The sequence below is a fragment of the Ictidomys tridecemlineatus genome, chromosome 1 (assembly GCF_052094955.1).
Source record: "Ictidomys tridecemlineatus isolate mIctTri1 chromosome 1, mIctTri1.hap1, whole genome shotgun sequence".
In the NCBI taxonomy this organism is placed as follows: Eukaryota; Metazoa; Chordata; class Mammalia; order Rodentia; family Sciuridae; genus Ictidomys; species Ictidomys tridecemlineatus.
In genome coordinates, this window is record NC_135477.1 from 180,147,224 (window position 1) to 180,171,998 (window position 24,775).

The following is a 24,775-nucleotide window of genomic DNA, read 5'->3' on the forward strand; positions in this document are numbered from 1 at the left end:
TGGGAAACTTCTGCAACCCAAGGGGGGTGTTGTGAACAATTTTATTGGGAGGCCTGAGGGTGCAGGGATTTATGGCTGCTCTGCACCCAACCTCACGACATCTGCATGACAAGGGAGCATTTCTGTGCCCATGGACAGAAGAGGAATAATGCTACATTTTCTAGTAGCCCTATTGAAGAGCAAACAGGAAACAATGAGTTTTCATGTGAAATTTCACTTGACCGTGGATGTAGAAAACAGCATCATCAACGTGTGACTCATAGGAAATAGTCAGGCATGAGTTTTTCCTCTGCCGTCTACTCTTCGTCTCCTTTCCTTTTTCTTCATGTCCAGTCTTCAGGTGGGCAGGGGTCTTGTCCCTCTGTCCATCTCACTCCTGGCTAGCTACACTTCAAGGGCTGCCAAGCTGCGTCTGGTCAGGACAGATCTGGGGGTTCTGAGCAGACACATCTGGACTGTCACTGCACACTGCCACCTGGTGGACAATGTCCTCCTCCTGGAAGTCCATCTCAAAGGAGAGAATCTGCAGCCACAGGACAGGGGCCTGGGGACAGCGCCCCAGGAGGCAGGCTTGGATGGGAGGGGCGTGGCTGTGGAGCGAGACCCCTGAGCACACCCAGGAGCCAACCCTGGTCACAGTCCCCTCTCCTCGGCCACCGTGAGTTCTCAATTCCCAGTCACAAAAGGGGTTAGTAGGAAATGATACTGCTTTTCAAAACTCTCCAAAAAGGTGGCCTGTGGACGTGGAGCCCTGAGTGTGATGAGGCCGGGACCTTAAGATGGTCTGTCAGGAGCAAGAGCTCCCACAGGGGCCTGTTAGGGCTTGTCCCCAGGAACTACATGGCCTCTGCCTACGTGGGGCCAGCAGCTCCAGCTGCTTAGCGACAGGTCACAAACCAGGCGCCTGGTGCCCTACAGAAACTGAGGCCTTTCCTTCTGGGAGGTAGAGGGGTTACCACCTGGTGTCTGGGGCTGCTTCCTGGATCAAGATGGCCTTCCTGTGGGGTCCTCACCTGGTTCAAGGGGCGAGGTCGGGGCCTCTCCCACCAGGGCACTAATCCCCCAGAGGGCTCCGATGTCCGCCACCTGACACCACCACCTTGGTCTCAGCACCTGAGGTTTGGGAGACCCCAGACCACAGCCCCTGCCAGGGTGGGTCTTCTCAGTGGGCTCGGTGGGTGTCGCCTGGGATTCCAGTCGACCAAGGTTGGTTTGCATTCTTCCCACGGCAGGTAATTAAGGTGTCTTGGGTGTTTCTAGACACTAGAGTCACAGCAGCTCTGGTGGGGACACTCCCAAGGGGAGGGCAGGTCTTCTCAGAGCAGAAGGACAGACCCCTCCTGACCTCCAGGTTCACTGAGGTCCCAAGGGAGTTCCAGAGAGTTCCCAAGGTCCCCTGCGACCTTTGACTGACAGCAGGGAGTCAAAGGTCCAGGGCTGGAGCTCATGAACGGAGTCCCTGGATTTTCTGCCCCATTAGTGGGTGTGTGAGCCCTTGAGTAGCCCCAGCAGCTTCCTGGGACAGGCTTGGTGTGTAGTTGCCAGGCCCCTGCCCGGTGCCTGACCGTCAGACAAGGCCCCTGGTGGGTGTCGGTGGCCGTCAGTGGCCTTTGGTGGCCCTTCCTGCCCTCTCCAGCTTTTCCATTCATGGTCAGCAGCCACCAGACAACCATAGCTATCAGGAGGGGATGGTGGCCCGGCTGAGCCCTGGGCAGGGATGACAGTCGGCTCTACGGGTGTCTTGAGTAGCCTGCGGTCTGTCCGGGTGGTCCTGGGACCTGCCAGACACACCCAGGCCTTCTGCCTTTCCAGGGTTCCGTCTTCCCAGGGGAGATGTGACAACACCACAGAGAAACGGTGTCATGAGAGAGGACAAGGACACTCAAGCTCAAATGGCAGGCGGCAGAACCTAAGCTGGATACAATGGGACAAGGACAATGAGAAGGGAACTTGGTTCTCGTCTCAACTCTGCTATCCATGGCTGTAGGGGGTGCCCAGAGAAAGGAAGGTGGACATCCGGGAATTCTAGCAACTGGTTCAGGAAGATTTCTCAATAGTGGAGAGGCCCGGGCCAGCAACAGGAAGAGGAGGACATGGAACAGGAAGAGACGGCGTCCCGCAGGTGGCCACAGAGGAGAGTGCGCAGCTGGGATCACCAAGGGTGGCCGGAGAGCGTCCCCTTAGAGGCAGGGAGGTGGCCCAGGTGGTTGGCCGGAATGTGAAGGGGTGTCTGAGGTGACCCAGAACAACTGCTTCCCAAATCTTCTCCACCAGCGCTTCGTGATGTTAATAGACATTCAACAAAAGAAGCTTCGATGCCCAAGAGGCTCTCAGAACCTCTGCATCCTGTGATTTTCTCCGAGGGCAGAGACTGTGCAGCATTTCCCAAACTCATTTAGCCATGGAACCCTTTATTCCAAAGGAGCATCACTTGGAAAGGGTCCTGGGGAACACCCTGGGAGGAACACTGTGCTAGTCCTGCCTGTTTATTGACATGGAAAATGAGGTCCATGAAAGTCAAGAGAGGAGTTCAAGGTTCACAGAGATCATGGCAGAGCCAAGATGGGGCTCCAGTACCCAGTGAATCTCTTTTTTCTATTTGTATTATATGCTATTAAGACATATCCAAAGATAAGAAGAATGATGCCAGCTACCTGTGCACCACCGCCCGGTGGAAGGGAGAAACTGTCACCAGTACAGTAAAGCCCCTGTGTGCGCCCTGCCTGGGTGTCCCCAAGGGGAGCCCTCTGTGGATTTGGTAATAACTGCAAATTCTGGAGGAATTTCAGAAAATCCCATCGGCCTTGGAGATCTTTGCATCGCGGTGGACTCCAGGCTGGACGGCATCAGAATTCAGATCAAAACCCAGAATCCCACTTGCCCAGAGCCGCGAAGGCAAGAGTCCCCAGATCCCGAGGCAGTGCGCCCCCGGGGGCCGCGCGCCCTGGGGACCTCTGGTTCTCCGGGCCCCTCGGGCTTCTCGGATTCTGTTAGATGCGCGGCTTCCTCCCTGAAGCTTCTGCTACTCGAATTCGCCGCTTCCCGCCACCGCGGGCCAGGTGGGGAGCCGGGTGCTGCATAAATCTTTAATCGAGGCACCAGAAAAATATTTGCTTTCTGGCGCGGGGAGCTGCCAGCGAGGGGGCCGTCCCCAACGTCGCCAGCTCCGCTCTAATGACAGCGGAATCAAGGCTGATTAAATCAGATCCCCTCAGCGCAGAGCCGCCGCAATAAATGTTTCATATTGTTTGCGTGAAGCTGCTACAATGTCACCGCAGCTTGTGTAACCATTACGCGCGGCATCAATCATTCACCGCTGCGCTACCGTCACTCCGCGCCCGGCTGCCTCTCCATCACCGGGGACTCGGTCAGGCTGCGCGGGTCCCCTCGCTGCTCTCGGGCTGGTGTCGGAGGAGCCTCCAAGCGCCACCACCCGAGGCGAGGCCTTGCAGCAGGGGTCCCGCGGGCGGGCGCCTGCACAGCCTGTCCTCACCACCAGGGGGCACTGTCGCCGCGGGCGCTGGGGCCTCCAGACTGCCCCAGTACCAGGAGCTGGGCTGGAACCCAGGCGTGCCTGGGCCTTGGCAGCTCATCATTCAAGGCTGCCCAAGGACAAAGGGTCCACATCCCTCGGGCCTGTGGACAATGATGAAACTCGTTGGGGCCAGAGCAAGACTCAGAGAAGCTGGCGATCTTGGGTGAGCACCCTAGTCCACATTCCCATCACTTTTCACCTCTTCCTGGTAAAAGCCTCCTTCTGGCCTCCCTGCCTTCATTCTTGCCAGCCTCAGTCCCTCATTCACCTGGTAGCCTGAGCAACCTTCAAAAAGTATGCACCAGAGCAAGTCCTACCACTCCTAGGACAAAGCCCAGCCTCCCACCATGGCCCTTGGGTCCTTCACCAGGACCCTGGACAGCGCTTGCTGCTTCTTCCCTACTTCTCTTCCTTTGTCTGGATACCTTGGCATCTTTCCAGACTCAAACTGAGTCCATGGTACCTCAGGACCTTTGCATGTACTGGGACCCTCCCACCCAAGGTCTTCTGTGGTTGGCTTTGACCTGTCACTCAGACCTGAGCTCAGAGTCACCGCCCTGGAAGAGCCCCCATGGCCCCCTCCATGGGAATTTTCCCCCTCTGCACACTGACTCCTGGGCTCCATCTTGCTCCCGTGCAGCACCAACCGTGGCCTGCATTTCCTGTTTCTTTCTGTCCCACTGGACGGTGAGTCCCTTATAAGTCCCTTATAAGCTCATGGTCTCAGACACTTTGTTGTAGCAGTGGAGAGTGACGAACACACCTAGGTGCGGGGGGCTGTCAGTCCCCAATGAAGCCGAGAACTGGTGAAGATCAGCCAGGAGGTGTCCTGGGGCGCCTGCATCGTAGGCAGGAAGGGTCAACGGGTCCCTGCCCCTCACTGAAAGGCTGAGTTTAAAGGATGGACAGAAGGCAGGACATCCTCCAGTCAGCCCAGGCTCCTGACACCCCCTTGACTGGACAGACCTGTCGCAGCCCTTGAAGCCGCCGCCAGCCTCCCCTCGCAAAGCCTTCTCTCTGCAGTAGAGGCCAGGCAGCCTCGCCACACTCATGGAGCTGGACGTCAGTCCCTGGAAGCCGCCTTCCTGCTGCTCTGGGGAGATGCCGTCCTGGAAGTGCAAGGGCTTCTGCGGCTCTGTGCCACCGTCCTCCCTACAGCTTCCTGGGGACTTGGGGACGTCGCCGTGGCCACAGCCCCGTGCATCTTTGGCAGCAGCTTTGGAGGCTGTGGCCCCTGCAGGGCTGTCCTACCGTGCTCTGGGGTCACTCCTGGAGGCCCAGCCTGCAGCCCACGGCTTCAGCCTCCCAGTGATGGGGGGTGGCCATTCAGACCACCAGCCAGAGCCCCTGCACCCTCTGTCCCTCCTGCACCTCCCAGGACCAGGACAGAAAGACACCAGGGCAGGATCCAGGCCTGGCACAGACAGGCCACAGCCACCCTCTTCCCATGTCTGCATAGGAGCTTTCTAGCCATGGTCACCTCAGTTAATCCTCATTACTGCCTGGGAAGTGAGCATTCTCATTTCCTCAGTTTTAAGATGGCTCAGAGAGGCAAAGCAGATTCCCAGGGTCACACAGCAGTAACTGGAAAGAGCAGACCCCAACCAGCAAGGCACAGGGTCTGGAAGAGGACTTCTCCCTGCTTGGGTGCCCGCACCCAGCCAGGAATTCCAGCCTCAGACAGGAGCCAGGCCAGGCCTCACATGACCCCTGCTGTGGGCACCAGGCTGCTCCAGGCTGCACCTGTGGGGTCTGCACTCGACCCCACCCCTCCCTCTGAGAAGTCGCCTCTCACCCACTCCCTTTCCTCCTGCAAACCCTGCTGCCCATTGGCTGGACCTTGTGGCCTGACAGCTCTTCCCACCTCCTCCCGCAGCCTCTGGGTCCAACTCCCTGCTCCAGAGCCTCCCACCGCATCCAGATGAGTCGTGGGGAGACTTCAGAGTTAGCACTTTCAGGACGTAATAGGAAAAAATTATTTTGTTATATTTACAAGCGTGGGTCCCCCTTTCCAAAATGCCCGCCTTCCTCTTCGTTGATGAACTCCTACACATGCTTCAAAACCCTCCAGTGCTCCCCTCGCCTTCTAGGGTGCAAGGCCCAGGGACACCCTGGGTCCCTCAGTGGAGAAGCTCAGAGAAGTCTAGAATGTTCCACTTGGGAAAAGAAGAATGCAGGTGAAACCTGCAAGGGTTGAGGCCAGGAAAGCCAGGTTAGGAAAGTAGCCTGAGAGGGGTGACATAGACCTCCTGGGGGTACAGAACTGGACAGGAGGGGCAGCAAGGCGAAGGGTTTTCTGAGGGTACAGAATGTAGTACATAGTTCTTCCCATGAAGACTGCAGTCCAGTCTCCGTTCCTCACCCTGCTTCTGTGTGAGGCAGTTTTCTGCCACTGTGACAGAGGGCCTGAAATAAACAGCTTATCGAGATGAAAGGTTCATTTGGCTCATGGCTTCAGAGGTTTTGGTTCGTGGTTGGTGGGCTCCATGGCTTTGGTCCTGTGGTGAGGTGGAACTCCACGGCCCGGAGCACAGAGGGGGCACAGCTGCTCACCTCAGAGTGATCTTCAGAAGCAAAAGGAGGGAGAGGAGCTGCTGGGTGCCAATGTCCCCTTCAAGGGCATGTCCTCACTGAGCAAAGTCCTAGAAGACCCGTGTTCCTTTTTAGCCCTGTGTCCACAGTCGGCGCCCATCCAATGCTTGTGCAAACCCAAGGCCCACCCAGGAGCTGCAGGCCCCTGTCAGGTGCCAGCCAAGGACAGACCTGGAGCAGCTGTCGTGGGGACTGTGTGGGGTGAGGTCATGCAGCCCCGAGGTGACCCCCCGTGGCGGCCACCGCACGGCTGTCACAAAGCCTCAGCTGCCTTTGACATCTTCTCTCTACAGAGGTCCGGGCGGCCACCTCCCGGGTGGCAGATGTGCCCACTGTCCCCAGCACAAGGCGCTGGCTGCACTCACTGGAGGAGACGGAGGCCAGTGTCCTGGGCCGGCCCTGCCTGCGGACAGCCACCCTCCGCCTCCTCCTCATCTGGCCTCTGGGCAGAGGTGGAGTCCAGTCAAGGGGCTTGAAGAAAGTGGCCTCATTCCACGGGCAGTTGGACTGGGAACCGAAGCGAGCCTGGAAGTTCACCAGCCCAACAAACCAGGGCCTCGCTGCCGCTGCCCGTCCCAGTTCTCCTTCCTTGCTGGACACACAGTGGCTTGTGGCATGCGGTCCCCAGGCTCAGGGGGAGCAATGGCCGCCTTTTCAAAACCCAAGCTCAGACTCCAGGCAGGTGGATGTCTCGCCCGTGGTGCCCACGCCCTCTCTAGGGTCCTGCAAGAGTCCTGCGCATGCGGGTGGCACCAAGACAGAGAGCCAAGGGGCCCCCACCCCCGGCCAGCGCCCCCTGCTCACCACTAGGCCTCTGAGCAGTTGAGAAGTTTCCAGCAAATCCCCCGGTGCCCTGCGACAGGAGCCTCCTGACTCTTCAAACTGACAGGAAGAGACAGGGTCAGGGGGAAGGGGCTCTCATATCAGAGAGGCCCAAGCATCCCCAGGCCCAGGGGACCCCAAAGTCCTGGGATGTGTTGTCTGAGGCCTCGGGCATGGAGGACCCGGGGCACAGGGGCAGGTGCGCTCATCACCACTCTGCCCCCTGCCCTGCCCTACACCGGCTCAGCACTGGGCTTCTGGGGTCAGCCCTTCCCCTGCGCTCCCCCTGCCCTCACTCCCTCTGCAGAGGAGGACAGACGCCCCCTCTCCTGAAGGCTCCTGTCGGGAGGCTGCTCCAGGGCAGGTTCCATCCCGGGATTGAGCTTTGTTTGGTCTCCATGGCATTTTATCTTTTTTTTTTCTTTCTTTTTCATGTTAAACCATATCTTAAAAGCTGAGATGTTTATGTAAAAGCGTAGGTTGCTGAATCTTCACCCTCACATACCAGATCTAGAGCGCTGATCTCCAGGGTGTATAAAGAACTCAAAAAGCCAAGCACCAAAAACCAAATAACCCAATCAACAAATGGGCCAAGGACCTGAACAGACACTTCTCAGAAGAGGATCTACAGTCAATCAACAAATGTATGAAAAAATGCTCATCATCTCTAGCAATTAGAGAAATGCAAATCAAAACTACTCTAAGATTTCATCTCACTCCAGTCAGAATGGCAGCTATTATGAAGACAAACAACAATAAGTGTTGGTGAGGATGTGGGGGAAAAGGCACACTCATACATTGCTGGTGGGACTGCAAATTGGTACAGCCAATATGGAAAGCAGTATGGAGAGTCCTTGGAAATCTGGGACTGGAACCACCATTTGACCCAGCTGTTCCTCTCCTCAGACTATGCCCAAAGGACATAAAAATAGCATACTACAGGGACATAGCCATATCAATGTTTATAGCAGCACAATTCACGATAGCTAAACTATGGAATCAACCTAGATGCCCTTCAGTGGATGAATGGATTTAAAAAAATGTGGCATTTATACACAATGGAATTTTACACAGCAATAAAAGAGAACAAAATCATGGCATTTGCAGGTAAATGGATGGCGTTGGAGAAGATGATGCTAAGTAAAGTTAGTCAATTCCAAAAAAAACAAATGCTGAATGTTTCACCTGATATAAGGAGGCTGACTCATAGTGGGGTAGGGAGGGGGAGCATGGGAGGAATAGATGAATTCTAGATAGGTCGAGGGGTAGAGGGAAAGGGAGGGGACAGGGGGTTAGCAATGTTGGAGGAATGTGATAGACATCATTATCCAAAGTACATGTATGAAGACACGAATTGGTGTCAACATACTTTATATACAGACAGAGGTATGAAAAAATGTTCTATATGTATAATAAGAATTTTAATGCACTCTGCTGTTAATTAAAATTAGAATTAAAAATTTTAATTTTTTTTAAAAGTCTAGGTTGCTGGTTTCTCCTTACAGGTGGGGCAAGCTGGCTGTCCGTGGCTTCGTAAAAGCCATCAGGTGGAATTGCAATTCAGGGTATTTGGAGGAAGCCTGGGCTCCGAGCAGCCAAAGGACTTCTCTTCCCAAAGTAAAATCCTCCCTGTGCTCATGTGTACGAACTTCTGTCGGGACATTTGTTTTGAAGGTCTTACCTATAAACAGAAGGACTGGCTTTATTCAAACAGCTAAATGGCTTAAATGAGTTAATATCTATAGAGATCTGGAATAACTAATGCTTAGTTAATACATATTCTTGAGAGATACTTCTAATCACTTAAAGGATAAAACAGCTGGGTAAGCAAAGTGATATTGGCTCAGAACTGGTATCTGAGGGCTCCGTGACCTGTAGACTATTCATGGCTCTGGGGGCCAAGGTATGAGCCCACATAACCAGGGAAATCTGGTGACCTGAGAACCACTTTGTGGCCTAAATCCAGAGGAGCTAAAGCCAGACTGAGCTGCTCACTTTAGAAAAGGAGAAGGCAAAGTTCCCTACCCCTGGGAACTCCCAGGACTACATGCAGCCACTCACCACTCATCAGGACCACTTTGAATCTGGAGGCTATGAGCACTTTTTTGTTTTGTTTTGTTTGGTACCAGGGATTGAACTCAGGGGCACTTAACCACTGAGCTACATTCCCTCCCCTCTTTATTTTTGTTATTTTGAGACAGAGTCTCGCTAAGGTGCTTAGGGCCTCACTAAGTTGCTGAGGCTGGCTTTCACCTTGTGATCCTCCTGCCTCAGCCTCCAGAGCTGCTGGGATTGCAGATGTGCACCACCACACCCAGGTTAGCATTTTTTTATTATACATTCACAGAAACCCTGTGAGGTAGGAATTGATTTCTCCATTTTACAGATGGGAGCACAGTTTCACAAGGGAGATAGATATATGGAAATAGCCACTCCAATAAATATAAATGAGATAAACTCCCTCTGAAGAAAAGGAACAGGAATTTATAATGGTGTCAAACAAAGAAAATGGGCCTGGTACAAGTGGTCAAGGAATGTTTCTTCAAAGAAGTGATGTCTGAGCTAAGAGTGATGAATGAGGTTAAATAGGAGAAGAGCAGGCAGGAGGGAAGTATCCTCAGTGGCCTCAATCCCAGGTGCTCATCTTGAACTACTTAGATGCAAACAAGAAACAAGGTAGTATCATGATCTGGTGCTGTGCCTATCTAGTTAAATTAGTAGGGCCTAGGTATGAGTGCTTTTAAAAGCTTCATGGATGAACCCCTGAGATGGGGAGACACCAAGTCCAAAGCCCGTGCACTCGCTGATGACATCCCCTGGGAATTGCTGGGTAAACACAGCAGATGCTCAGTACTTTTGAGCATAGAAATCATCGGCCTCCTTTCATCACCAGCACCTCTGCTGGGTGGCCTAGGTCCAGTTTCAAGGGAAGAAAGGAACCTGCCACTATGGAGGGTCACACACTATGCCAAAGTCCCACTTTGTCCCATTTTACATTCACCAAACCCTCAGAGAGAGTGGAATGTTACTGTCACCATTATTATACAGATGAGGAGACAGAGGCTCAGAGCAGGCCCCTGTTTTCCCAGGGTCCCACAGCCCACAGGACAGGCCCATCTGATGGTGGAGACCACAGTCTTTCCCTGACCTCCGTGTCTCGATGCAGAGGTGCCTCCTGCACACTCACCTCCCATTTCCCCCTGCATGCCTTGCCCTGGGCCATGTCACTTTGATCTGGATACAGAGGTCTGTAGGTTGTGCCCGCCTTGAGCCGGGTGGTTCCAGGTTAGAGCAAGAACCAAGGAAACATGCCCCTGGCTTCGAACCCTGCTCGCTGACTGGGGGGATCTCAAATTGTTTGTGGGATTTCTTTGAGCTTCTGTTTCCTATTCCGTGGGGAGGATATGAGCGTGGTGGGCCCTGGAAGTCTGGAGAGATGAGCTGAGGGTGGACAGTGAACAGGGAAGAGGGCACCCAGAACTCTTTAACATGCACAGAGGGAGATGGGGGGTCGCGGGAGTAACGACCCAACAACCCAGGAGGTCCCCTGGAGTAATTTCTTAACTCTTTTTAGAGGTCATCATGTCCTTCCCCAGGGGTCCAGGATAGGGCACTTAAGAAGGCCCCGTGTTATGGCTCAGGTAGGGTGCACACCCAGGAAGCCCAGTGCACCCGACAGACAGGAGGATCAGCACCCAGGGACCTGGGTGGACCCGGAGCATGAAATGACTACAGACCTTCCTCCGAGAACAGCATAGAGGGGCACCCAGCTCCAGCTGCCAGCCCACAGCCTCCAGCACTGTGAGCCTCTGTCTGGGCAGAAGAGGCAGCTCAGATGCTCAGAGGAGTCCCCTGGTGCTTGGGCTCCTTACAGCCAGTACCATTGGCGACCAGCAGAGGGCAGCACAGGCCACAGGCTGGCCCCATCCCTGGCACTGGAACACTTTTTCTCAGTGAGGTGCTGTCCCACCTCCTGGGTCCAGTGTCTCCCTGCTCCTTCCTGCAGGCTGGAAAAATTCCAGACTCAGCACAGGCAGGAGGTGTCCTTCCTCGTCCCAATCCCCGGAGTTCCACATCTTCCCAGACACAGCCTGCTGCAAAGACTCTTTCTTGATCTAGTGGGGGGTCCCTGTGCTGTAGGATCAGCACCTCCCCCTCCCATCCCAGCTTCCTACCTGTGCAGTGGGGTTGGTTGTGAGCTCCCTGAGGCCAGGACTGACCATCCTTGTCATCCTCTCCCAGGAGGAGCAAGGGTGCGATCATGCAGGAGGTGGCTCAGGGAAAGCGGAAAGCCATGCTCAATCCTGACCCTCTCCATGTCTGGGGACCAGCCTTTTAGCTGTGCTCATGAAATCGGAGAAAATCCCTACCGTCCTGCAGTGTGGAGTTACGGGGAGTCACATGCCAGAGCCCTGTGTGGTACAGAGAGACCAATGGGTGACTCTGTGCCCTCAGAGGCACCTGAAGACCTTTCTCCAAGAAGCAATGCCCAGGGTTTTCTTTCCCTGCTGTTTCCTCCCCCAGGGCACCCACCTGGACCTAGCCAGAGTGCCCACCACACATCAGGGTCTGCAGGCTGCCGCAAGGCGTTCCCTTCACCCTGACCCCACACCCACACCCCCACTTGCCCACAAGCCTCCACTGATCTTCTCGGTACCCAGTAGGGTATGACTCTAGCTTCAGGCCACCCACAGAATGCCCAGCCAAGGGGGCTGATCTGCATTTCACAGGACCCCCTCCCGCAGCAGATCCTGAGGTCAGCCATAAGGAAACCACTGGAGCCAGAGATGGGAGATTGTATTCTAAAACAATTAATTAAAATAACTGAGAGGGACAGGAGGGCCATTATGCAAATAGCCGGCCATTCAGGGCTATTAATTTACAGAAGAGAATGTGGCATCCAGGTAGAGAGCAGCGGCCATCTTCGGCAGAGTCAGAGGCCGCACCCCAAGGGCCTGCCCGCTCTGCCTGAGGAATAATGGGTGTCCCACCCCAACCTCAGAGGTCGGCAGGCCACCTCTGGGTCACAGGAGCTTGTCCTGGGCCTGAGGCAGGGTCTGGGAGGCCCACCCGTCCTGCTCAGCCCTATACCAGCCTGGGCAGCCCCTCGAGTCTGGAAATGTGGAAGGCTGGCCAGAGGCTCAGGCTTGACCAGCTCCTGGGCCCCGTCTGTGCACGGGCGGGTTTTCTCCTGCTTCCTGCTCAGAGTGCTTGACTGGACGTCCATCAGATTAGACGGGCAGAATGCCATGGCCTTGCCGCCCAGCCCTTCCGAGCCAGACCCTCCCCAAGACCTCGTCTCCAGGCCCACTACAGGCCACGCGTCTGGCCTCTTAAAGATGCGTCTGCAAGAAAGAGAGAGGACCCTTCCCGCCACCGCTAGGTCCACAGCTGAGGCACCTACAACACGACACAGGTTAGGAAGAGAGTCGCGCCCAGTTGCTGAGTATGTTTTATGTGACACGGGAGCCTTCGGAATGAGGACCCAAGAAACAGGGACACCATTTGATGCTGGGCTGGAAGGAGACCTGGAGGGCGCTTGGGAAGCACAGTGGGACTTGGTGGGCCTGACCGAGCAGGAAGGAAGTGCCTGGAATTCAGCAGAGCCTGCAAGTTGAGTTTCCTCTGTGCCCTGTTCCCTTACTAGAGGGACTTCCCTTGCAGGGAGGCCCCCTGGGGTGAGGGCCTCGTGCCCTCCTTCAGACAAAGACCAGAGAATTCCTTTCTGACCTGCTTCTGGGGAGCAGGTGGGAGGTCAGAGAGGGGCTTTCTTGCTTCTGCAGTTTCCCCAAATGGCAGGTGGCATATTTGGGGGTGATGGGCCCCGAATCCCGTCACACCCACGTGCCTGCCATACGCCAGCCCTCACAGCCCGAGTGTCACTCACTGGCACTGTCCTCGGGGCAGACCTGTGAGGCTGCGTTCGGCCCTGTTGGGGGGATCAGAGACGGGGTCAGCCTGAGGAAGAGCCAGGACCAGAGCTGAGAGCAAGGACCCCGGGCAGGACAGGAGCGTCCTCAGCAGGCCCAGAGACCGGAGACGGTGGCTGAGCAGAGGGGACCCTCCGCCTCCTAGCTGGGCTCTGTCCTGAGTCCTGAGTGGCCACTTTAGACAGCTTGATCCCAGGATCCCGTTCCTTCTGCTGTCAAGGCCCGGGATCCACCTGTCCACCCCCATGGGCACGGCACGCCTCCTGGATCCCGTGCCTCTCGCCCAGGGAGCTACATGAGGTTCCAAAGCGGTCCCTGCTCTTTGTCACCCCAAGTCTGCACGGCCCACTGCTTGGCCTGGAGCACCCCTGAATCTTACCCCTGCACGCTTCCCCCTCCAGGAAGCCCTCCTGATGCCTCCTTTCCCACCTGAGGACTGGCCCAGTGCCACCCTGCCTGTTCCCTGGGACACCCTGCCCTTAGCAGACAGCATGGGGCCTGAAATGGCTGCCTTTGCCTCTGCATGCCTGGAGGTTGAACGTGTGCTCCTGTCCACGCTGAGCTGAACCTCTTGGGTCCTTTCACCGTTTTGAATACCCCTTCTCTGGCCTGTGTATGCTTTTGCTTTTAGCATACTGTAGGGAGGAAAACTTGCCCCCGTCAGCTTACAATCTAGTGCTGTGCTGGAGGAATGTGAATTAACTGACAGGAGACAGATTAACAAGAGAGAGGGAAAAAAAAAATTCATTCGCATGCATTCAGGACCTGTGAGGCTAGGAAGGAGGGCTTATGTACCAACTAAGTGAACAGGAGGTGGAGCTGGGATTTCAGTGGGCAGTTATAATGGTATGATGAGGCTTAGCTACCTAATTTCCTTGAAGTGTCAGGGTGTTAAAGGTCAATTCTCCCTGACTGGAGACTCCTGGGAGAGGGGTTTATGGTAGATTAGTCTATTTTCCATCACTGTATCAATACACTGGAGGCTGGCTACCTTATAAGGGAAAAAGGCTTATTTAGCTCACAGCATAGGTTGGAAAGTCCAGAGAGATGCTGGCCCTGCAGAGGCCCCCTGGCTGGGGTAAGTCCTGGTGGAAGGTGTCATCGTGGGAGTACGGGTGACAGGGAGCCACCACCAGGCAAGACAGGGAACTAGAGAGCTGGCAGAGGCCGGGCAAGCTCTTTTGTAAGATCTGGAGAAGTGACTCGGGTCCCAGAGAAGTCCCTTAGTCCCCCTCAAAGGCAGCAGCCCCAACACTGCCTGGAGCTGGGAGCCCCAGGAGTTCCTGGACAGCCCCCCAGGGAGGTAGCTGATGCTGGGCGTGGGAACAGCCTGCTCCCCTGCCTCCATGAGGGTCAACCCAGGGGTGCAATGGACGCTCCGGAGGTTTCCCGGAGACCAGGTCCCAGCTGCGGCCTGGCCGAGCTTCTACTCCTCTGTCTTTCCTTCGCCCTCCCTCTCAGGCTCCACCTTGATCAGTCACTTGCACACCTCTCAGGTCTGTGCTATGGCTTGAGTGTGGTTGTCCCCTCTGAAACTCACCTTGAAATTTAACCCCCCGCTATGAGACATTAAGAGGTGGGTCCAGCTGAGACCTTTGATGGTCACCAGGACCCGGCCTTCATGCATGGATCCATCGTTCATGCCGTTAATGGACTGAAGGGTCATCTCGAGGGTGGGTGGGCTTCCGGCCAGCATGGCAGGTCTGTGTCACGTAGAGCCCTGCACTGGCTCCGCGGGACTCTGGGCAATACCCAGAGGTGGCCCCTGGACCTTGGTCCAGAACTGTGAGCCTGAATAAACCTCTTTTCTTGATAACATCCCCGGTTCCTGGTATTGTGTTATCAGCAGCAGACGATGAACTGAGTCTCCCTCTAGAAGCCTGGTTTAGGACAACGGAGAAGTGTCACCTCTGGGTCTGCCGGGAGGCCAGGTGGCTTGGCCTATGGGGCAAGGATCGTGGGGGGCAAGTGGCCTTGAGCAGCCAGGCAGGCGCCGTAGCTGCTGCAGTGCTGGGCCACAGCTCGCCACCCCTTCCAGGTTGCCTGGGCTCTTGGGCCCCTGGGCCTCACCCCTGCACCCCAAAACATGTCCACTCGCTGTCTCTGTCCCTTGAAGGAGGCTCCTGGTCCGTGGGAGTCAAGGTGGGTAAGAGGGACTTCATGGCACTTAGCATCTCTATCTCTGCTGTGGGCCGGCAGCCAATCAGAAGCCTCAGCAGCGCCCCTCCCCCTCCCCGACACTGCCAGATGCCAGCACAGGAGATTTCATCTCACAAGCTGCAGCCTGTGGAGGTCAGCGAGCCGGCTGGCAGGCAGGCGCAGGTGAGGAGCAGGGTGCCCACTCGGCCAGGCGCCAGGGCCCTGGGCTTCCTTCCAGGAAGGTGGCCTTCCAGGTGACACGGCAGTGCAGCGCCCCACAGGATGTAGGAGGGGAGGGGCAGGGCTTGGCAGCTGTCCACCTGGGCCCAGCTGAGCTGTTCAGAGGGATGGTTTGGCCTGGGGAGGGGCCGGCCTTGGTGTCTCTGGGCTGAAGCAGCAGGGACAGACCTGCCCACAGCCTTCCAGCACCGCCCCCCACTCTCAGCCCCAGCCAGGGCTCCGCTCAGGTCACGTGGCCTCTCTGCCACACACCTGGGTCAGGCCTCCTGGCTCCTCCAGAGGACAGGTGGGCCTGCAGACCCCCAGCCACTGCCAGGTGACATCAGGCTGTCCACAGGTACGGTCAGGGTGTTATGGGCTCCGTGGGACTCCCCCTAAAATTCCTATGTTGAATCCCTCACCCCCAATCCTCGCACCCCAGAATGTGACCGTATTTAAAGAGAGTGTCTTTAAAAAGGGTGACCAAGTTGAAATTAGTGCTCGAGGTGGGCCCTCGTCCAACCTGGGCGGCGTCCTTATGAACAGGGAAGAGCACGGAAGGAACCGGCCAAGCAGAGGCCTCGGAAACCACCCACCGTGACCCCAGACCTTCCGGAACCATGAGGCCACACTTCTGCTGAGTGAGCCACCCAGGCGGGTACTTCCCAGAGAGCAAATACAGGGCCCAGAGAGCCAGACAGGAAGCCATGACAAGGCCTGACGAAAATACACAGGCCGTCACAAACCCCAGGCTGAGACTCGGGGACCACCCCTGGGCCCCGACGGAGCAGACCTCCCTGAGGTCATGGAGCCAATCAGAAGCAACAGAGGCAAAGAGCAGGACATGAGCTCCAGGACCCCCTGGTGCCTGTAGCTGCAGATCCCTTTGGATGCTGTATCACTGTGTTCCCTGTGCATGCATACCAATGATAACACTTAATTCACAAATCAGGCACAGTAAAAGATTAACAATAACTAATAAAATACAAAAATTATGACAATATACTAAAATAAAAGATACATAAATGTGGCCTCTCTCTTTTTCTCTCAAAATATTTTATTTCACTTTTCTCCTTTCGTGTAAAGAAAGCACTTCACAGTTTCTCTCTGGTATATCCAAATTGCCAGCATCATGATGCTTGCTCTTGGGCCATAAGTATGTAAAATAAGGATTGCGTGAACACAGCCCTGTAATACTGCTGTGTTTGATCTGACAACCAAGACAGCTGCTGAGTGACTAATGGGCAGGTAGCATATACAGCATGGACACACTGGACAAAGGGATTTGTCCTGGGTGGGCCAGAGCAGGACAACCAGAGATTTCATCAAGCTACTTAGAAAACAGTGAAATTTAAAATTTATGGATTCTTTATTTCTGAAATTTTCCATTTAATATTTTCAGACAACGATTGACCACAGGTAACAGAAACTGCAAAAAGCAAAACCGCAGATAAGAGGGCACCACTGTATTTGTGGGGGCTCTCGTGATAGCTACAGAGCCTACTGCAATGGCCTTTGCAGTGGGAGAGAGAGATTTGGCTCATCTGTGAATTCGGCCTGGACAAATAGGGATTTATAGCCGAGGAGCAGGGCTGGGATCAGTTGATGGAAAATCACTGAGGGGAACGTCAGGGCTAAGGAGATATCCTGCCTTCCTGCAGGAGGCAGATCAGGGTGACCAGACATCAGCTGGGACATGGAAGAAGATGGGGAGCCCAATTAGATGTCAAAGTGATGGGGTATCAAAGGCAAGGGGTTCTGCTTGAACTGACTTACCAGGCTTCTTGCTAGAATTGGATGATGCTGACAAGAACAATGAAATTTAAAAAGCAGGTCTCCCCGAAAAAAAAAGAGCTCATGGGGGCCTGAGCAGAGTTTGCTCAATGAGAGAATCTTTATCATGTTCACATAATTAACACGTTTAAGGGTAGACACAAGTCACAGCTTCAGGTACCTCTGGATCCAGCCATCAAAACTGTGTCTACAGAATACTCTATTCCTTGGCTTTGCTACCCTTGGGCTTCTTTTTCATCCAGTAGTTCCCAAAAGTCCTCCTCTTCCTCCAATAGCAAACTGGCCTCAGCTACAGCCTCACTCCTGCCACGTTCTGATTCCCTGGGGAAGAGCCGGACCCCTCTGCAGGAGATCATGGAAACTTCCTGGGCTTCTTTCTGATCCTTTAGCTTATGTCACACCTACCCCTCAACCAGCTGCTGATGCCAGGGAACCAAGACTTCCTATAGGTGGTCTCTCCGGATTGGGGATGACACCCCTCCACACTTGGCCTATTAGTATGAGAGAGGAAGACACTGAAACAGATACCGGAGTTGCTGCTGTAACAAGCAGGACTGGATACTCAAGAAGCCCACACAGAGGTTGGCCCTGGGGTCTCCACACAGAGCCTTCCTCTATGGCTAAGGGCAGAGACCAGAGGACCCCCAGGGCCAGAGTCCTTAGAAAGGAGATATCTGTGAGGAGACACTGGCAGCAGGACTGTATCATTGGGAGGCTCAATTAGGAAGTGAATTAAGTATCTGTCATGATAAACCCAGACGTTCCACTGCCAAAAGTCATTACAACCCAGCTTCCCTCCACAGGCAGCACCTTAGGTCCCCTGCACCTTCCCACGTAGAGAAGCAGGCCCACGTCTTCAAGAGCCATCCAGTGTGCACCAGGTGCCCTCTGGGGAGCTCTGGGGATCTGGCCTCTCTGTCCCCTGTCATTTCTCCATTTGCCCATCCCACGAATGTCGAGCCCCAATGGTGTGCCAGACACGGGGACACAGAGGCGAGGATATAGGAGGAGAGAAGGAAGACTGGTGGGGAAACAGATAATGTCGGATATGCACATAAGTACGAACCTGGACCTACACCCAGAGGCACAGGAAAGGGGCCTGGGGCCCCAGGAGCTCAGTCTACAAGGCGCCCGAGCTGGTCAGGGAGTGGTGAGAACGTGTTGGAGGCTGTGATCCTGGAGCCCAGAGCTGAGGGAGGAGTGAAGAAGAGGAGGAGGAGGAGGAAGAAAGGGAAGGAGGCACAGGATGGGGGTGGGGGGCGCAGCCTCTTCTCCTGGAGGGGAGCCATGGGGGGTTGGAGGCTCCCCTGACCATTGCAAAGAGCAGCTGTGGAGCGAGGAGGCCCAGCACAGATGGGGAGGCCCGGGGAAACTGCTGCGACACCCCCACCCCCCCACCCGCCCAACACCAGTGGCCTGGACTAGGCATCTGTCAGGTGCACAACCCTGGGTGGGGGATGGGATGTGGGAGGGGAGGGAGGGGAGCACATGGTGCCTCCTGGCTTGCCGGCTGGCTCAGCAAGGTCATCGTGGTGTCCTTCACTAGGAAAGGAAGGTGGGCATGGTGGTGTTGAGCTGGGAAGGGAATGGAAAGGCAGCCAAGAGGCAGCTGGGTCACCCGGGCTGCAGTGCAGGGCAGCTGGGCAGGACAGAGCCTGGAGGAGCCCTGGGGCAGGTGGCTAGGGAGGTTCTGAGGGCAGAGGGGAGTGTGGGATGACAAGAGGGCAGCCTGAGGGTCCTCCATGCCCCATGTCAGATGAGAATATGAGCTTTAAAAGCAAGAATTGCCAGAGATGTGGAAGGAAAACCTGAAGAGGGCCGCAGGACTCACAGTGGCAGGAGGAGAGCGGGCTTAAGGAAGAGGCATAAAGAAGAGACCCTGGAATGGTCATTTTGAACTGTGAACCTGATTGGATTAAGAGAAGCCAAGGATTAATGGGGTTATGGGTGTGTCCATGAGGGTGTGTCTAGGAATGACTGGCAGGTGGCATAGCCAACCGATTTGGAGACCCGCCCCAAGCGTGGGCAGCGCCGTCCAATAGGCTGGAGGCTTGGATGGAATAACCCTTGGAAGAACAGGGAGCCGGCAGATGCAAACTGAGTGTCTTGAGGGGTCAGGATTGCTGCTGAGATCCTCTGAGGATATCAGATTCCTCTTAACTCTTCCAAAGCAGATTCTCCAGAAGCCTTTGGTCTTGGACTAGGGTAGCACCATTGACCCCTCTTGTCCTGAGGCCTCAGCCTCTGTGCCTGCCCAGATCCTCCAGCTCTCCCCTCTGCAGACGGCCACTGGGACTATCCAGCTTCTGGTGGCAAGCCCACCTAATAAGTCCCCTTTTATAATTCTGCTTCCTGTGGATTCGGTTCCTCTAGAGAACTCCAGCTAATACGGATCCCATGAAGAGAGGTCTGGGCAGCTTGTTAGGGGGACACGGGGGAGGAGGTGACGTGCCCAGAGACCACTAGTAGAGGGGAGTCGCCTGTCCTCAGGAGGGGCGGAGCAATCCAGAGGAGAGGGACCCTGGGCCTGGTGGGCGTGAGAGCTGTGGCCTCAGCAGGACAGCCTCTCCCAGACACGCAGGCGCAGAGGTGGCTGGTGACAGGCGCCTGACCTCCCTCTGCCTCTCTCTGATCTGCTGGTGTCTCTTTTTGGCCCAAGCAGCTGAGCAGGCAGTGGCTGCTGTATTAGGGTCCACAGGGTCCCTAGAGATCTTAGGGAGAGCTCATTGATTGAGGAATGGGGGGCGGGGGCAGAAGTCAGACTGCAGTGTGCTCTGGGGCCCCCTGACGGGTGTAAAGGAGAGGTGGATCCTGCTGACCTGTGGACTCCTGGTGAGACTTTGGGCCTCCCCCACTCATCTTTAAGGTGCAGAAATCAACAGGAGTTGCCCACGAGGAGGGCTGGCAGAAGGATACCATGGGCACAGACTTCTCTAAACTGTTAAGATGAGGCAAAATTGAGGGGCTTGTCTGTTAAGGTCTGTAAACAAGTAAAAATAACACCTGGTATTTTGCCAGGGGAATGTTAGAGTTCCTAAACAAGTCTGGATGGTGCCTGGCAAAATGCCAGAGGGAGTGGATTGAGAAGTAACAAAAGCGAGCCATTAATTGTGGAGATTCCTTATTGGTTGACTGATGTATCTAGTTTATGCTAATTAAGATAAGCTGTGCAAAATGTATAAATAGCTCTGTTGTCCTACAATAAAGGGCTTCCACTCCTGCTGTATCAACTTAAGCAAGTTATTCATCACACCCCCCCCCAGTTATTTTGCTGCAGCCGGACTGTGGCACTTGTCCTTAGGTAAAGACCACCCCCTAGGGCAGAAGGAGGACCAGGGGTCAGGCTCCAGGGGCTCTGGCACCTGGAATAGAGCAGCCCCAGCCAGGACCAAGGCCTGCAGGCCCGGCATTGTGTATTCCTACCTTAGGATGCTCCGTGCGGGTCCAGCAGATGTGGCCATGGCTCTGGGCCCTGACTTTTGGATAGTGATGGAGCTGCCCAGAGACTTGAATGCAGTTTTAGCCAAAGAACATCTGGTAGCTTGACAAAGAGGCACAGATGGTGAGATCAGGCAGACGTGCGCAGCTGAGGACATTTGTCCCTGGGCTGGGCCCTGGGCCTTCTCTCCTCCCCTGATGCAGCAACTCCCCCTGACCACGACCCTGAACAGACAGGACCCTCCTGTCCATGCCTCTGCTCTGACCTCTGTCCCTCCGTCTTTCTGCTCCTCATAGGGAGCCCCAGATGGCACACAGGTGACAGGTGTGTATTCCAGATCGCAGGCTCAGTGGCACGAGAAATGTGGCTTCCTTTATTTCCCGTGACTAAACTTTACTTTCGTTTTCTGTAAGTGTTCCTACAAGTGCCTTCCCAAGCCAGCAGGGCCTCTGGAGGGCCTGAGGAGATTGGCAGGGAGGCTTCAGGCCTTGAGATTCTTTTGTGCACTCAAGGCCAATTACACACAGACCTAGAGTGTGACTAGTGGGAAGCACAGAGAACATGGCACCTTTGTGATTCAGAGAGCAGGGCTAGCTCCAGGGAGGCCGATAACAAAGAGCTCCCTGCAGGGGAAACATCTCTGAGCCTGTGTGCACCCCCGCAGGGGAGTAGCTGGCCTGTTTGTGAACCCTGGCCCTGGGCCCCTCTGCATGGGTCTGTCTCTCTGAGGCAGGTGATCAATGGTGCTCTGGAGAAGTATCAGGGCCTCACCAGGGACTCAGGTGCCAGAGTGAACATCACAAGAGACGAGCGGTACCTGCAGCCCTGGAGCCCGCACAGGACTGCGTCCAGGGCTGGATCCCCAGTATTGGTGGCAGCTTGGTTCTTAGGGGAGATCTTAATGAGAGAACACATGTCTGCTACCGTTAACTACAACAGGACAGCTGCTCTCCAGACGTCCATCCCCCAAGCCCCCAGCAAGCCCTGTCCCAGCAGGCCGGCACGGTGAGGCTTGGTGGTTGTCAGACCCCACCTTGCCTACTCATAAGCTACGTGACTCCTGGTAAGACCCTTCCCCTTGCTGGGAGACAGCATGGCCAAGACCTCAGAGTTGGGCAGGCAAAGTCCTTTCAAAGACCAGGAAGGAGGTGTGGTCATGAGTCCTCATGAAAGGGCTCATTGGGTCAGAACCTCTGGGTCCTAGGGGTCCTGGAGAGGATCTCAAAACAGGGACCTGAATGAGATGACTTAACTCAAGTCCCTCTCCCATTCCAAGCTGTTTTTCTCATCTGCAAAGGGCCCTTGACTTCACCTGTCCTGAGTGGACCTTGAATCTAGTTAAAGACAGACCTTCCTCAGAGCACAGGAAGGGCATCTTCAGGGAAAGCCCTCTAGGCTGGCCTTGCCCCCATCTGGACTCTCCGGACTCTTGTTCTCTGCATCAGGAGCTTCCCATTTCTGCCAAGACCATCTGGAGACCATGGCACCCGTCTGAGTCCCGCCATGTCCTCCTCACCCCTCCCAGAGTGGAGATCTTGCTGTTGGTTCTTGAGCAGGGGAGCCAAGCCATGTTGTCAGCCAAGGTGGGGACAGCCCAGAAGCGGGGAGCGAGGGTGGGGGGGGTGACTCCACCTGCTAAGACAGGTCTCCAGCATGGTGATGCTCCAGGGGTGTGGAATCCTGGGTCTTCATGGGCAGCGATCCTTCCAAAAAGTCAAGATATAGAGCAGAAGGACAGGTGGACGTGGGGGGATCAAGCCCAACAGGCAACCTGCTGTGTAAGAGCTGGAACTGATCCAGACCCCCCTACCTCCTCCCCCGTGGGAGGACTTGCTCCCTGCTGTGAGGAGTGGCTTGTCCCAGGAGAAGGGCACTCGTCCCTCCTGGCACCAGCCACCTCTGCAAGGCCCTTCCACCTCAGCGCACAGGCGAAGGAGGAGACTGAAAGGGGAGGGGCTTTTGCCCACTTAGATCCCATGTGTTCCTTCTATCTGGGCCACACCGTGGGTACCAGGACCCCAGAGCTCCTGCTTACGTAGGCCTGAGGTGCCTTTAAGGCCCGCGTGGCCTGTGTCCTGGCCTGGTTTCCTGGAGGCAGTGTGGACAGGGCAGAGTGGACTTCAAGGAGTGCTGTTCACACCATGTGCAGGAGGCCCCTCTGTGTGTGGGGAAACAAGGGAAGAGGAGGCCGCCCGGGGCCAGCACAGGGACCTGCAGCTCTCTCGGCTCTGCCATGCTTCAGTGGAGGATGGGAACCTGCAAACCCAGGTGGCCAGAAAGAGAACACCCATCAGTGTGGAGCATGTGCAGCAAGGAACAGACTCAGTGTTTGACTCACAGGTTCAGAGAGGGGCGATGGCCCTGGAGTCCTTTCCTGCTGCTGCATGAACAAATGATCAGGAACCTGGTGGCTCCAAAAAGCTCACATCCACTACCCGACAATGCTGGGGGCCAGACTCCAGAGCGGGCCTCAGTGGGCTGTGTGGCAGGCCGCAAGCCTGCTGGGCCCCAGAGGAGAAGCGGTTCCTTGCCATCTCTAGCCCCTGAGGCTGCCCGCGATCCTCTGCACTTGGCCTCCCCCTCCACCCCAAAGCCAGTGACGTGGGGCTGGTTCTTTCCACATGTTCTCTGGCTCGCTCTTCCAGGTCCCCTTCCGCTTTTCAGGACCCTGGATCACATCAAGCCCACTCAGGTCATCTGGGATAACCCCCTATCTCAGAGTCCGTGGGTGACCCACCTTCCTTCCTCTTGCAGCTTTCATCTCCCCTTCGCCAGGTGACCTCATTCGCAGGATCATCTTGCCTGCCCTGGCCTCCATGTGGTTCTTGTCCCAAGTAAATGGCAGGCATGTGCGTCAACTCCTGAGGGATACTAGGGCCTGAGAACTGCTTTTCCTTCAGGGTCTGGTCTCCTTAGACCCCAGGGCCACATCTGAGGGGACATGCAAGCCTGGATATGTTCTGATTGACACTGCTCTGCTGTGTTGGTTCCAGGTGCAAACCCTGAGAGCAGATGTGCCCCCCCGCCAGCTGCCTCCCACGTCCTCTGTGGCCAGGGAAATGGAATGGGCCCCTCAGGGGACCACCCTCGACCTCAGCTCACACAAACCCTCACTTCCCACTTGTTCCCGTGAAGGCCACAAGAAGATCACTAGCTGCTGGGCATTATTAATTCATTTATTCATCAATACAGCAAATATTGACTTAGCTCCTGCCTGTGCTGGGGCTGTGGGGACCAGAGCTGCTGGGCACGGGGCAGGCCCTTGAACTGTGATTCCTGAAACTGCTGGAGCTTCTGGGATATTATGGTTCTTCCTGTGCACACCTGCAATGAAGATTAATGTGAACATCAGGCACAGTAAGAGATAAAGGACAGTGACAAAAGGGAACAATCATAACAAGGTACTGCGATGAGGGTCACGTGAGGCGGGTCCTCTCCCCTCTTCCCCCTCAACGTTTCTTATCATATTACACCCTTCTTACGGTGGGATGGTGTCACACCTACGTGGTGGGATGAGGTGAAGTGGATGACGTAGGCCTGGGGACACGTTAGGCAGGTCCACCTGCGCTGACTCTAACACATGCACTGTGACACCCCCAAGGCGGGGGACCTTGTAACCAACACCTGCTACCTGTCGGAGTGTCAGGCAGCATCCACCTGGAAATGCTTAACAGAGAGGTGATTCACACCTGGGGAGGATGGCGTGGATGGCTTGCAACCTAAAGCTTAGGAATTACTTCTGGAATTTTCCATTGAATATTTTCCTCTCTCCAACCTTGGCCAATGGTTTGTCCCTCCGAGCCTCAGTTTTCTCATCGATCACATGAGCACTGGATGCAGGGAGGAGCCCCTTGGGGAGGACAGGACCCCGGCCCATCTTGTTCCCTGTGGCCTCACCCTGTGCCCCGGTCACACAGGAGGTGCTTGGTGGATAATTATGTAAGGAATGGACATGTGAGGGGTCCCGCTGAGCTGAGAGCTGATGGCTTCTCAGGTCCACTAGAAAAGCAGACAAGCCACAGGAAGAAGTGGCCCAGGCCCCGCTCGGCGGCTGAGAAGGAGAACGTGAGGACACGGAGGAGGGTCCTGGGTTGAATTCCGCCACCCTGCTTCTCACAGAGTGTCTGCAGCTGTCTATTAATGTTTGTGTTGACACCGATTATCATTGCCACTTACAGATGAAGCCATGGGGGTGCAGTGCTGAGATGGCACTGCTCAGGACCACATGCTGGTGGCATCGGGGCTTGGATTTGAGCCTGACCTGGACAGAGCAGAGAGAAGAGCCAGGCTGCTCTCACAGGTCCT

The 24,775-nt window shown here is 55.4% G+C and overlaps 2 protein-coding genes across 2 annotated transcripts in view; one reads left to right on the forward strand and one right to left on the reverse strand.

The window, feature by feature from the left end:
* The window catches only part of Kcnmb1 (potassium calcium-activated channel subfamily M regulatory beta subunit 1), a 50,229-nt gene extending 29,333 nt beyond the window's left edge, over positions 1 to 20,896 (reverse strand). Inside the window, exon 1 of the mRNA XM_078052349.1 lies at positions 20,455 to 20,896. The gene's annotated coding sequence lies outside the window, so the exon portion shown is untranslated. The remainder of the gene's footprint in view (positions 1 to 20,454) is intronic.
* The window catches only part of Kcnip1 (potassium voltage-gated channel interacting protein 1), a 312,467-nt gene that overhangs the window by 51,744 nt on the left and 235,948 nt on the right, over positions 1 to 24,775 (forward strand). The window lies entirely within an intron of this gene.